Source organism: Mirounga angustirostris, unplaced genomic scaffold, assembly GCF_029215605.1.
Source record: "Mirounga angustirostris isolate CCGP_5_RB_7025 unplaced genomic scaffold, mMirAng1.0.hap1 SCAF_2, whole genome shotgun sequence".
In the NCBI taxonomy this organism is placed as follows: domain Eukaryota; kingdom Metazoa; phylum Chordata; class Mammalia; order Carnivora; family Phocidae; genus Mirounga; species Mirounga angustirostris.
Genome location: NW_026991710.1, coordinates 94,252,937 through 94,265,931, shown reverse-complemented (window position 1 = coordinate 94,265,931; position 12,995 = coordinate 94,252,937).

Sequence of the window (12,995 nt, the reverse complement as noted above, 5' to 3'; positions counted from 1 at the left end):
GGAAATGAAGAAAAAAAAAGAAATGTTAATGTAGTTCAGATTTTTATGAACACACCACCTCAGGTGTCTGGGGTTTTAATTTCAGAAATCTGTAACAAAAAGTTGGTTTTACATAAAGTATAATAATAACAACCATGATTAATAAATATTATTCTGTTGATAGGCACTTGCTAAATACTCCTTTTATCCTATCATCCTACGAGGTCCATATTATTTTTTTTTTAAGATTTTATTTATTTATTTGACAGAGAGAGACACAGCAAGAGAGGGAACACAAACGGGGAGTGGGAGAGGGAGAAGCAGGCCTCCCGCAGAGCAGGGAGCCCGATGAGGGGCTCGATCAGGACCGGAGCTGAAGGCAGATGTTTAAAGACTGAGCCACCCAGGCGCCCCTTAAGGTCCATATTATTTTTATCAGCATTTCGCCAATAAGGAAACTCACACACAGCAAGGTGAATTAACTTGCTCAAAGTAAATGGGAAAGTGCACTTGGCGGTCAAGCAGTCTGACTCCGAATCACAGCTGAACTCACATTAAGCTCTACTACATTGATAAACATTATCTTTAAAAAGACCCAAAAGAGCTCTATTAAAAACTCAACAGTGTTTTTAATAAAAGTGATGATCTTGGAAAGATGTTAAGCATGCAATGCCTGAATGTGCACCTTAGATTCAAGCCCTTGCCTAAATACATGCCTTAATTATAAAAGCCATAAATAGGTGATTGCTTTGGCCACCTTGGCCATTGCCTATTTCAACATGACTCTAAATCAATATTCCCATAGACTTACCAAAAGAATTCTCTTGAGGAACAGGATCCTTTTCCTGACTAGTGCTTCAGGAAGATGTTTCAGAGATTAATGGAGTTCCTGTATCCCTACAGCTTGCTTGAATTAGATAATATAGTGATGATGTGAGATAACAGGCACACCTTAAATAAGTCAGTGACTCTCCCAACAAGGTCAAATGCATGCCTAGATGAAGTCAGAGTCTGTCCATGTGGCTGGATTTAAAAGATTAGTAAAAGGGACTCCTCTGGGATGTTTCTTTACCTGCTATACTTCTGCCTAAAATCTAGCCTCTAAATTTGATTATTTTGATCTAACCAATAGATCTGTGTTCGTCACAGTTGCCTTCAGAATATGTTGTAGTGAACTATGCAGTCACCCAAATTAGCTGTCTTTTTTACTCCTTTTATAACACAATGACCCAAAGTAGCCTCCGACAAGTGACACAATATAAGGGGGATACATGAGAACTAAGATTGGAACACAGGGTTTCTGGGGTATAAAATATGATGGAAGAGAGAATGAAAGAAGTGAGAAATGAAAAAATGCCATACCAATTTTTACTTTGAAACTTTGCTTAGGACCCCCTGTGTTTCCCAGGGGAACAGCTTGGAGCACAATCAAGATATGGGGGTTCCAGGCAGAACTTGAAAGTTGGTCTTACACACATGACGTGGGTCTCCAGTCAGGAAGATCCTGGATTCTCAGAAGCCATGCCAGACAGGGAACAGCTTCCCTCTTTTCCCTTTGCCACGGATCTAGTCCAAAGGCACTGTACCATATTTATTTTCTAAATAGATCATTAAAATAAATATGTACTCTTTGAAGGCCAGTTAAGATACTGTGGGTTCTTATATACTTCACCCAGCTTATACGTGTGGCCACAAATGCACTCAAATGAATTGGACAATAAAAGCATCACACAATGAAAGGAGGTTGGTCAGCTTGAAGAAAGCTGGGCAGCTTAGTAACAGTGGCTTGGTACCTGGATGGTATCATAAAGGTGAAAACCAGCAGCTAATCATTATCTACATTGCAGTTACAATGCAAAGAAATAGATTCACAGTATAGGAACTGTGTGAAATGTAACATTTCACTAGTGGTAGAGAATGACTACAGCTTCCTTTCTTCGTGATTTGACAATGTATGACTTAGAAGGAGGACAGTGAGTAATTGTCCTCTGGAAGGGTAGTTCACTAACTTTTATTTTTGATCATCATTAACCTTCTGAACTAGAAAGGTAAGAATTGTTTTCTAGTATTTTGTAATAAGATAACTTATTTTGTCAATAAACTGATGTTAGCAAAGTTTCATGAGGTAAAGGATTATGGAAATAATATGTAGTGTGTGTGTGTCTAGTTTTCCACATTTTTAAGCTACATATAAAAGGATAGAGTTGCTGATAGAGGTCCAGTATACCCTTAGATAATCTCTGGATCTACATAACTCTGGAAAATCTATGCCAAGGGAGTCCTTCTCACTCTTCCCTCTAAATTTACACATAGTTTTGCTCTAAGTTTACAAGGGTTTCAGCTAACTATAGTGGCATTTGAATATCAGTTTGCTATTGCTTAAAAAGATACTCTTCAGGGTGCCTGGGTGGCTCAGTCGGTTAAGCATCTGCCTTCGGCTCAGGTCATGATTTCAGGGTCCTGCGATCCAGCACAGGTAGGGCTCCCCGTTCAGCAGGGAACCTGTTTCTCCCTCTGCCCCTCCCCCAGCTCATGCGTGCGCACACAGTCTCTCTCTCTCAAATAAATAAATAAAACTTAAAAAAAAAAGGATATTCTTATTCACCTTGCGGAGGTGTGGTTGTCACCCTCCCCCATTCTACTAATACTCTCCCGCACACATGTATCCCCTCTACCAATCAAATTTAAAATCAAATGAAATTTTTCTTCAGAATTTTCCATTCAATATACTTTCCTTATTATTTCATCCTTTGTTTCACCTTTTAGTGGAGCAGAAGCATCTGCTATAGTTTACTTTGAATTACAAATTCAATAAAATGTGTTTTTCACAGATGTAATAATTTAAATTTCTAAACTAAATTATATCTGAGGAGCAGGGACTTACAAAGCAATGAGTTGGGAGAAACAGGAAAACTGAAATGGTTTGTGAGTCCGAAGTATTTGCCTTGAAGCTATCACTGCCCCTGACTGGATCCACACACCTGATAGGAGTGGTGGTGGTACCTGAGAGGTGAAACAACTTACTCACTCAGCTCTGCTAATAACTCAGGGGAGTCCATTTTTTAAACTTAAAGGAAATTTTGAATTATTTCTTAATAAATATTATTATTTTCCTTCCTCAGAACTCAGTTTTATTCTTCAAAGAATACTCTCACAGCTAAGGAAAAGATCAATAAATTAATAAACAATAATCCAGTGTTCATTTTTTTTTTCTTTCAAACTTATAAAGTTCAAGTTGGGTTCATTACTCCACATTCAGATATATGACAAAAAGAATGTGAAACACCAATATTTATGAATAGTATCGGAAACTGTTGTCTTCTGCAATCCGTTCTATCCTAGGAACAAAGAATTGAAACCATAGTAGATCACTCAAGCAGAGTTTCTCTTTTCCTCCCGCTCTTGTAGCCAGAGTAAACACGTGCCTGAATTCTCACGCTGGAATGCCAGAAGGAAGGACCTGTGCCACCTCCAGGCCATGCCTTATCACACTGCCTGAGTGGGCCTTTCTACTCGTCCTCCTTCCCCGCCCCGGGGAAAACTGTGGTGATAACCAGACTTCAATATGTAGATGAGGACAACACCTTGGAGGGTGGGAGAGCAGACCCACTTGTCAGGGTCTCTGGGGTGAGGTCAGGCAGTCAAGTCCAACTACCCTCCCGGGACTTTGACATGTGAGAGGGAAACTTCTATCTCCATTGGAGCCATTGCATTTTTGGACCTCCTTGCTATAGTCTTCACCATAAACTAACACAAATGGAAATCTAATATAAATCCATTTGAGGCATTTTTTTTCCCTAGAGTAGGACATTTTATATTACTAGAAATGGATATGAGTTAAGTAAGTTGGGGGAGCCCTATACTTGATGTACTTATTTATTAGTTTATGCTAAAGCTGTTGGTTGTAAACAGGCAAGATCCAGAATTAGAGATTAGGACAAGACATTGTATCAATATGAAAAAAATGTTGTATAGACAATAGTTATCTAACTTGAGGACTTTCTGCTTTAATGTAAAAATATTTTATAGAGTGATATACAGAATAAGCACTATAATTGAATTGGACTTGATCAATGATATTTGAACTTTATAACTATGTTCTAGGAGTAAAACTTCTTTAAAATTGAAATAGGAATAGGGCAAAAAACTTTATTCTTAAATTCTCCAGACCTTAATACCCTTCCTGTCTATTCAAACAATTGTTTTTAACTTAATTTAAATAAAATGAGGATCTTAGTTCTTCAACTATTACATTATAGAAGAGACTAATGAAAAAATTAAAATATATTTATAAAAATTATTGAATGATATGGAAACTAATGTCCATTTAATTAGGGCCAGAATTTATGGGAGGCTGGAGAAAGTTCTCATCTACTAAGTACTAGGTGAGTGTTGGAAATTTGAAGAGCACAAAGTACTGTTGCTACATGAGGCCAGGGAGCATTTTTTGGTGGAGCAAAACTTGAGTCCAGCTAATAAGAACATCATCATGCTTTCTGCTCAAAGACTCAGTCACTTAAAAGCTTGCGAGTGTCTGGGCCATGCCTTCAGAGAGAGAACTCTGCCCAGAGAAAACGGATCGGCCTCTTATAGAACGAGGGGGCAAAGAAGGCACAGCTTGAAGGACAACTAATGAAGTCCTGATCATCTCCCTGAGATGTGCCAGGCAGGAAAATTCCCATTTACAAGCATATCTCCCATCCAAGTACTTCTTGAATCCTATCTACTCCTCAGCAACAACTTCTGAAAATAAATAATGTTACTGGAAATTATCCTCTGGCTAATACTTTTTTCTCTCAGATGTGCACTGACATTAAAAATATATAAACATTTTCCCTTTGGGGATGTTATAGTGGACATGCTGTTCACTAGTCGGAACCCATTATCTCCTGTCTCCTTCCAAACTGAATTCTAATATTATTTAGTTACCTACATCTCAGCCGTGTAGCTTAAGTGCCTCCTAGAAAGCTCCAAGAGTGAGCCTGGTAGTTCTAATGCTAGTCACATTCCCATTTTTTCGTTTTTGGCTCAGAGATAGGCATTGGCAACATTCACAATATTGAGATGCTAACCGTGATTGGTAGGGAGTTTGTGGGAAACGTCCTATTCACTATTCTGGAAGAACTTATGGAAGCTACTCTCTCTCTCTTACATTTGCTATGAACAAATATCCAAGTATCTTCAGTTGTAACTGTTAGCCATTTTAGGATCCTGTAAGGGATTAATCTTAGAAGAAAGATGACAATGAAGATCACAGTGGAGAGATAGAAAGAACCTGGGGCTTGATGACCTTCTTGGAGTCCCAGATCAGCCAAGCTCAAAGCCTGCTTCTTTTTGGTCGCCAGTTCCATTAACCAATACCTCTTCCTATCATTTAAACCAACTTCATTTTTTTTAAAAAAGATTTATTTATTTATTTGAGAGAGGGAGAGAGTGCACGCGAGTGGAGGGAGGGGCAGAAGGAGAGGGAGAGAATCTCTAGCGACTCCCTGCTGAGCACTGAGCTGGAGGTGGGGTTTGATCCCAGAACCCTGAGATCATGATGACCTGAGCCAAAACCAAGAGTCAGAACCTTAACCAACTGAGCCACCCAGGTGCTCCAGCTTCATTTTTTTTTTTAATTACTCCAAAATCATCCTAGATAAAACATACAGTTATAAAATACATGTGTAAGCCTGGCTGAGGTGTGCAATATGTGACCAGCAAACTTTTCCAACCTAGGATACATAAAAAATGTTTTTGCAATTGAGTCAATAATGTTTATTGGTCGGACCTATCAACATTTTGAACCCATTTTTTTTTATTTTATAAAGTGCCACCTGAATAAAAAAACATCTACTATTATTATTATTGATTGTCCATCTGTTGTTTTCCAGCATTCTACAGCTAGACTTCACTTCTCTTGGATAACATCTCTTCTAGGTTATAGTGACTCAAATTTATTCAAATAATAATGCCATTCAAGTTTAGTATATTATTTAAATTATATGACCTTGACTGTATTATATGATTTAGTGTTGGTGTGCCTGTCTTAACATTCATAATAGAGAATGGCTTAGCAGTCACTAATCTCTGATAACACTCAGGATGTCTTCCAGCATCCACAATTTGATGCAAGCACTGCTCTGGATAACATAAATTTGCTCTAGAGATTAAGGTAGCATTCTTCGTCTACCAGATTCTTAGTAGTGTTCTGATCTTCTTTTTACTTTTCATATCATATAACAACAATTGCCAAAAAAATTCCAAATTAGCTGACCAGTAATGCTTTAATTCTTGCATCAATCTTTGGCTATGTCTACTGAAGGCAATTGTTTCATTGTACAGTAGTCAGTTTTGTAGATAACTATATTTAAGAAAGTTTGGAAATCAACATAATCCCAGTACTCACTGTAGATAATTTACCCGTTTATTTTTTGTTCATATGTCTGTATACACAAATAAAGCCTTATTCTTAGTCATATACTTGGAATATATACAATTTTGTACCCTGATGATGTCAACCAACATATATCATATGATCTTGCCTAACTTCAGGAAGAACACAAACTGTTAATAGTAATCACCTCTGCAGAAGTGTCATTGGATGTTTGGTGATGGAAAAGTCATTTACTTAATAATTTATATGGTAATTTTATAAAGTAATGGGTTATGTTTACTTTCCTATTTTGCGTTTTCTGTATTTTTCTAATAAAAAAAAGTAAGTTAGAGCACAATAAGCTGCTAAAGGCGCTACCAGGGTAAAAGAAAATAGAAATAAACAAAATATATTCTCTATTTTGGTATAAGACCTTCATATGTATCTTTTAAATAGTCTGTAAAATATTTGAGTGATTACATGTATTAGATTTTAGTCAATAAGTTCTTAGTTGATGAACCTATTAAGTTGCTTAAATTTTTTCACTATTACTCTTAGTACTATATTGAAAATTTTTTATATAAAGCATTTATCTTACTTAGGATAAATTTGAAGTATAAATTGCCAGAAGAATTGTTGCATTTGAAAAATTGAATGTCATTTATAACAAGTTTCCAAATTAATTACCAAAAGCATTGAATCAGTTTATGTTGCCATCAGCAATATAGAGTTTTGTTGAAACATCTGCAAAAAAAAAAAAAAAAAAAGATAGGAATAAACATTTATAGATATGCTCCTATAGCTTCTTTTCCTGTTTCTTTGCTTATTTATCCAATTACTCATTTAACAAATATCAAATAAGTGTCAGTTATATGCCACGTACTACTGATATTCACTCGTGAGGAAAAGAACAGAAATCATCCTTCTTAATTTCTTACCACAATCCTAGGAAGAAAATATTTCTATCCCCAGGTTTGAAGATAAGAAAAAAGAAGCTCAGACAGGCTAAAAATGTATTAAAGATCACACAGCAATAGGAAGATCCAGAGATCTAGGATTTAACCTGACAGACACCAAAGCCTATATTCTTTTTAGTCTACCTTACCAATATTGAGTATTATTACCCTAGGAGTTTCTATTATTTTTACTGATTTAATAAGCAAAGCTAATATTATGTTTATTTTCAGTTTTTTTGATACTGAACAGAATTGACAATTTTTTCCTGATTGCTAATTGTATTTCTTCATGTGGCAATTGTTTGTTCATGTACTTTAGTCATTTGTAACTAAATGGTGGTTTTGATGATTTTCTAACTAACTTGTAGACTATGCAGATCAAGATATAGAAAACGTATTTTTTGTAGTATTTGTTTAAAGTAAATTTACATTTTATTGTTTGGTTTTAAACTTTGGTTATAAGAGTTTAAAATTCAGATTAATTCAGCACATTACATTTTACCTTTGTATGTACTGATGTGAAAAAATGGAGGGTATTAAAAAAATATGACAAGTGGTAATCTTATAAGGTGTGAGGAGGTTTCCTCTGTGCTGAACATTCTTGCTTTAACTGTGTAACTGTATTTAGGATTCATGTACTAAGTCATAGGGCCTCTTGATAAAGAAATCTTGATTGATTGGATGCAAATGGCCTTTTTCCTAGAGCATTTTAATTTAAAATAAGTGTTTTGGTGGGATGTTTTAGAGCTTTTCTAATTCAAGATTTAGAAACTATAATCTGGGGCGCCTGGGGCACAGTTGGTTAAGCGACCGAGTTTTGCTCAGGTCATGATCTCAGAGTCGGGAGACTGAGCCCCGTGTTGGGTTCTATGCTCAGCGCAGAGTCTGTTTAAGATTCTCTCTCCCTCTGCCCTGCCCATTTGCACTCTCTCTCTCAAAAAAAAAAAAAAAAAAAAAGAAAAGAAAAGGAAAGAAATTATAATTCTTGCCATTGCTCATATTTTCTGTAAATATTTTGCTTTTATCATGACTGGTTAAGTGTACAGTTGCCCCAATAAAAGCTATTATATGACTCCATGTAATGTTTTATTATCATTTAGTTGATCATTATAATTTAGTCAATAGAGCTATATTTACTCTTCTCAATGAGTCATGTTTCCTTCATATATTTATTAATACGCTTTATAAGATCACATTCACCATCATTCATATCTCAGATTAATTGCCTGAAAGTCTTTTGATGGTAACTTTAAACGTGTTGTTAGAAGAATTTTCTAGAAGTTAGTTTAATATTAGTTTCCAGCTTACATAAGGAACTGCAAGTGCAAATGAATAAAATATTATGTAAGCTGTGTTAGTGATGATAATTTCAATGACTTCTGATATCATGACATAAATAGTACAGAAATTTAAGGACTATTTTCTATAACTGCTGCTATGGTCACTACCCACTACCTACTAAACACTAAGTGCTATGCACTGGCTCAGTACTTTCCTTTTTTAAAATATAGTTTTCACAACTCTTATATATAATGATTAAAATAGGGATTTCTTTTCATATTATAAAAGGGTTAAGTATTTGATGCAGGTCATATAGCTAGTAAGTAAATTGTGAATTTGAATCAAGTTCTAAATTTATTTGAGGATGGAATATAAATTTTAGAAATACCTCTTTACAATTCTTGGGACAGTTGTGTTCCCCAGAACAGTCTTAAAATGGCATGTTAGGTGTTCCAGACTTGATCAGACTTAAACAGTCTGAATAATTGAAGTAAGACTAATGAGACAAATACAGAGAAATCAGAATGTCTAATTTATTAATTATTTATAAGTCTAAATGCTAACAGTCAAGTTCAACAACCAGTGAATTCCATCCCCATAAGCAAGTTACAGAAAAAGTGATATTACAATCAGAATTTCTGCATGTTGAAAGAAAAATTACAACAGGAAAAATTGGTTATTTGAAATGAATGCTTAAAAGCATTGGGCCAATGCATCTTTTTCCTCAGAAGACATATCTACCACTACCAGACTGGATAACTCAAGTCCTCAGACCAGGGACCCATTTTCTTTGGACAGTTCTTGGATGTAAATGACTAATGTTTCCCTTCATGACCATGTCCTTCTATAATGCCAAGACTTACAACCAACTGTCCTTTGATAAGCACTCTGTATCTTTAAATTTGTTAAACTTTCAACAGAAATGTAACAAGCCTGAGGAAGCATTTGTCTCTTTGACATCAGTTTATATATTCCCATTTTATGTTGATTTACATAAAAAATCTTGTTTCCACAGTGAATGGGTGAGGAGGTAGCTTGAGATGGGCCCCAAGGCTATCTAAACTACCAGGTGCTACCAATAACATAATAGGATTCATAAATATTGTGTTACTGAATAAACAAGTGAATCAGGAAATAAATGGGCTTCTATTTTGATGTCCTGAAAATTTCTTCATTGTTTTACATATTGAAGAAAAATGAAATGTAAATCAATTCTTCGTAAAATTCCTTTTGGATAGCTTTTATTATCAACATCGTATAAAATATGGATATCCCAAGACCTGTCTGTTACTTTCTTTGAATAGGAGAATTTTATTTTTACATCTTGAATAAGAGTCACTCTTTGCTTTAATATAGTGAGGTCCCTTTGATTTCATTTAAGCAATGCTTAGGACATATTTTTTGGCTTTATCTCTTGCTTAGAGTAAATGCCCATAAAACAGAATTTACATTTGCTAAACTCTGGCAGAGCAAAATCCCTATTCACATTTAACCACCATAAATTTCAAGATTTCAACTTTCCCAGTTTACTGTGCCCAGTCATTCTACAAATACCACCACTACCACCACCACATTTATAGTTTTTAGAGTCTTCTGCAACTATCAAGAGTGAGAAAAGCAGGCAATGAAATCATTTGGTTTTGATGGTGATTTTGTCTCTTGTTAACTAGGTAAGTAGGAAGAAATAGAATGAGAGGAGTAGAATTAATATACCTCCAGGATGGCAGGAATGGACGATCACACCCAACAGTGAATTTTCATCAGTTTAACCTTACTGATAACCCCTGTATCCACATTTAGTTGTGATTTTGCTTGCTGGGAAAAAGGGCATTTAACAGGTAAAAGGCAGACTTTGTGGTTTTAGATCTTTGGCTGTCTGGGAGAGAAAGAAGAGGAGGAGGTAAAGGGCTCAAAGGGGAAGTTGGAGAGAGACTCAGAAAGGCTGAGGGACAGTCACAAAACTGGGTAATTCATCTAACTTGCCAAATTAGCAGCTCTTGCACTCTGAAAATGAATGGGAGCTTTCTGGAGAGGTCTGAAAGTCAGCTAGTTTGGGTGCTTACCTCCATCTCTTTCTGCAATTAGTCCAATTGCCATCTAATAATTTTTATTCATTCTCTGGTCAGAAGAGGGAAGGAGAGAAAAGCACAGAAAAGAGGAAGATAGACTTATGTCTCCACCAACCCACTTCCTCCTTTTAGAGTCAGCAACATGTAATCTCCTGGTATTTCCCTACTCATAAAACTTACTCCTTCTGAATGCCCAGCATTGTCTATGATGCTTCTACCACTGCCACTGAGTCACTGGGTTTCCTAACTTACTAGGCTTTTGACAACACACAATCACTAGGATGCTTATTTGACTAGTTTTTCCTATCATTGGAATAGCTTTGCTGTACCAAACATATTCTCACTTGATTCCCTTTAAATGCATTGAAACACAGCTGGTTAGAAGATAGGTAAACTTAGAGCTTGGGGGCGCCTGGGTGGCTCAGTCGTTAAGCGTCTGCCTTCGGCTCAGGTCGTGATCCCAGGGTCCTGGGATCGAGTCCCACATCGGGCTTCCTGCAGAGCAGGAAGCCTGCTTCTCCCTCTCCCGCTCCCCCTGCTTGTGTTCCTGCTCTCGCTGTGTCTCTCTCTGTTAAATAAATAAAATCTTTAAAAAAAAAAAAAAAAAAAAAAACTTAGAGCTTGGGTAGGCCAGTAGCAATACTTTCTTATTTAAGATGGCTATAAAAGCCCTTTTTATGTTTATTTATCTTGCTTAGCTGGTCAGGTTTTATATTTTATTACTTCATAATTTATTCATTATCATATATATCCTATCCTTTTATATATGTATTATATTATTCACATTTGATATATATTGCCTTTTCAAGATGCAGGTACATCTATGTTTTCCAATTAATTAACGAATAAACCACTTGTTATTGTGGCTACATATGCCCACAGGAAACCAATGACTACTCTTAATTCTTTTTAAATCAGAAGTAGCCATCTGAATCTATATTTGAGAAATGTTTAAAAAATTAGAAATCCAGTCTACTAGGAAAGTTGCAGTGTCATTCAGAAGACAATGAAAATTAACTTGAATGGAGTCAGAAATGAGTCAGTGATTGTATATTTAAATTTGTGTTTGGCCTGATGTCTCCTAAGTTGCTCTCTTTAGTATGCCTCTCCCACACCTTCCTTTCTTCCTTCGTTCCTTTCTTTCTTTCTTCCTTCCTTCCTTCCTTCCTTCCTTCCTTCCTTCCTTCCTTCCTTCCTTTCTTTCTTTCTTTCTTCCTTTTTTTCTTCCTTCCTTCCTTTCTTTTTCTCTCTCTCTTTCGTTTTTTAGATTTATTTATTTCAAATAAACTTATTTCAAAGAGAGAGAGAGAGCAGGGGGAGGGACAGAGGAGGAGGGAGAAAGAGAGAATCCCCAGCAGACTCCCCACAGAGCGTGGAGCTGACCTGGGGCTCGATCCCACCACCCTGAGAGCATGACCGAAATCAAGAGTCAGATGCTTAACCAACTGAGCCATCCAGGCGTCCCCCACCACACCATTATTTCTTAAGATAAGTCATCTAAAATACTTAAGCTCACTCAACTGTTCATAGTTGCACAGATATAAGTAATATGAATTCAGAAAATAAAATCAAAATAAAATAATTTTTAAAATTAACTGCTTTTAAAACAAAATTGAGCCTGTTGCTAATATATAACTTATCAGGTGATATTTTACTGAGATCTAGATTTTCTAGTAGAAAAGGATTACCCAAAGACATGGATTAAAGTAAAGGTTTAAGCCTTTTATCCTTTTTATCCTTAACACACTTACCCTCCCTCTCAGTCTTCCCACACATCTCTTTAAGAGTGCCATCTGGTGTTTTTAACTGAGTGGGCTGGAAATTTTATTAATAAAGATTTTGTGTTCTTTGATAAGATTCTCAAGTAAACTCAGTGGTAATTTGTAAGTCCAGCTGTTTTTTTTTGTTTCGGAAACCACCAGACAAGTCTTAGAGGTCTCGGAATGATTGAAGCCCCGTTAGCATCAAATTTAACAATCACCTAAGTATTTAATCAACATTCAAACTAAAATTTATGCAAAATAAAATTATGTACATTCTTAATATTAAATAATAATAACACAATCTTACTTTCCCCCGGGAGAGTGACCTTGCCATTATTTATGATGCTAAATGAAGAGAAAATTAGATAGTGCACGTTGAAAGCATTTGCTATGAGATCATATAAAGTTTTTTTCCACTGACATAATTTTCTTCCTTTTCACTTATTATCGTATAACTCAAATAAGCAGACATTTCTATATTTTAAAAATGTGTTTAGTTGGGAAAGGTAGGACAGAAGGAAGACTAAGAAATCATTCTTAATCTAGAGGTGACGGTAATATAACTAATTTCCCTTATCACAAGCTAACA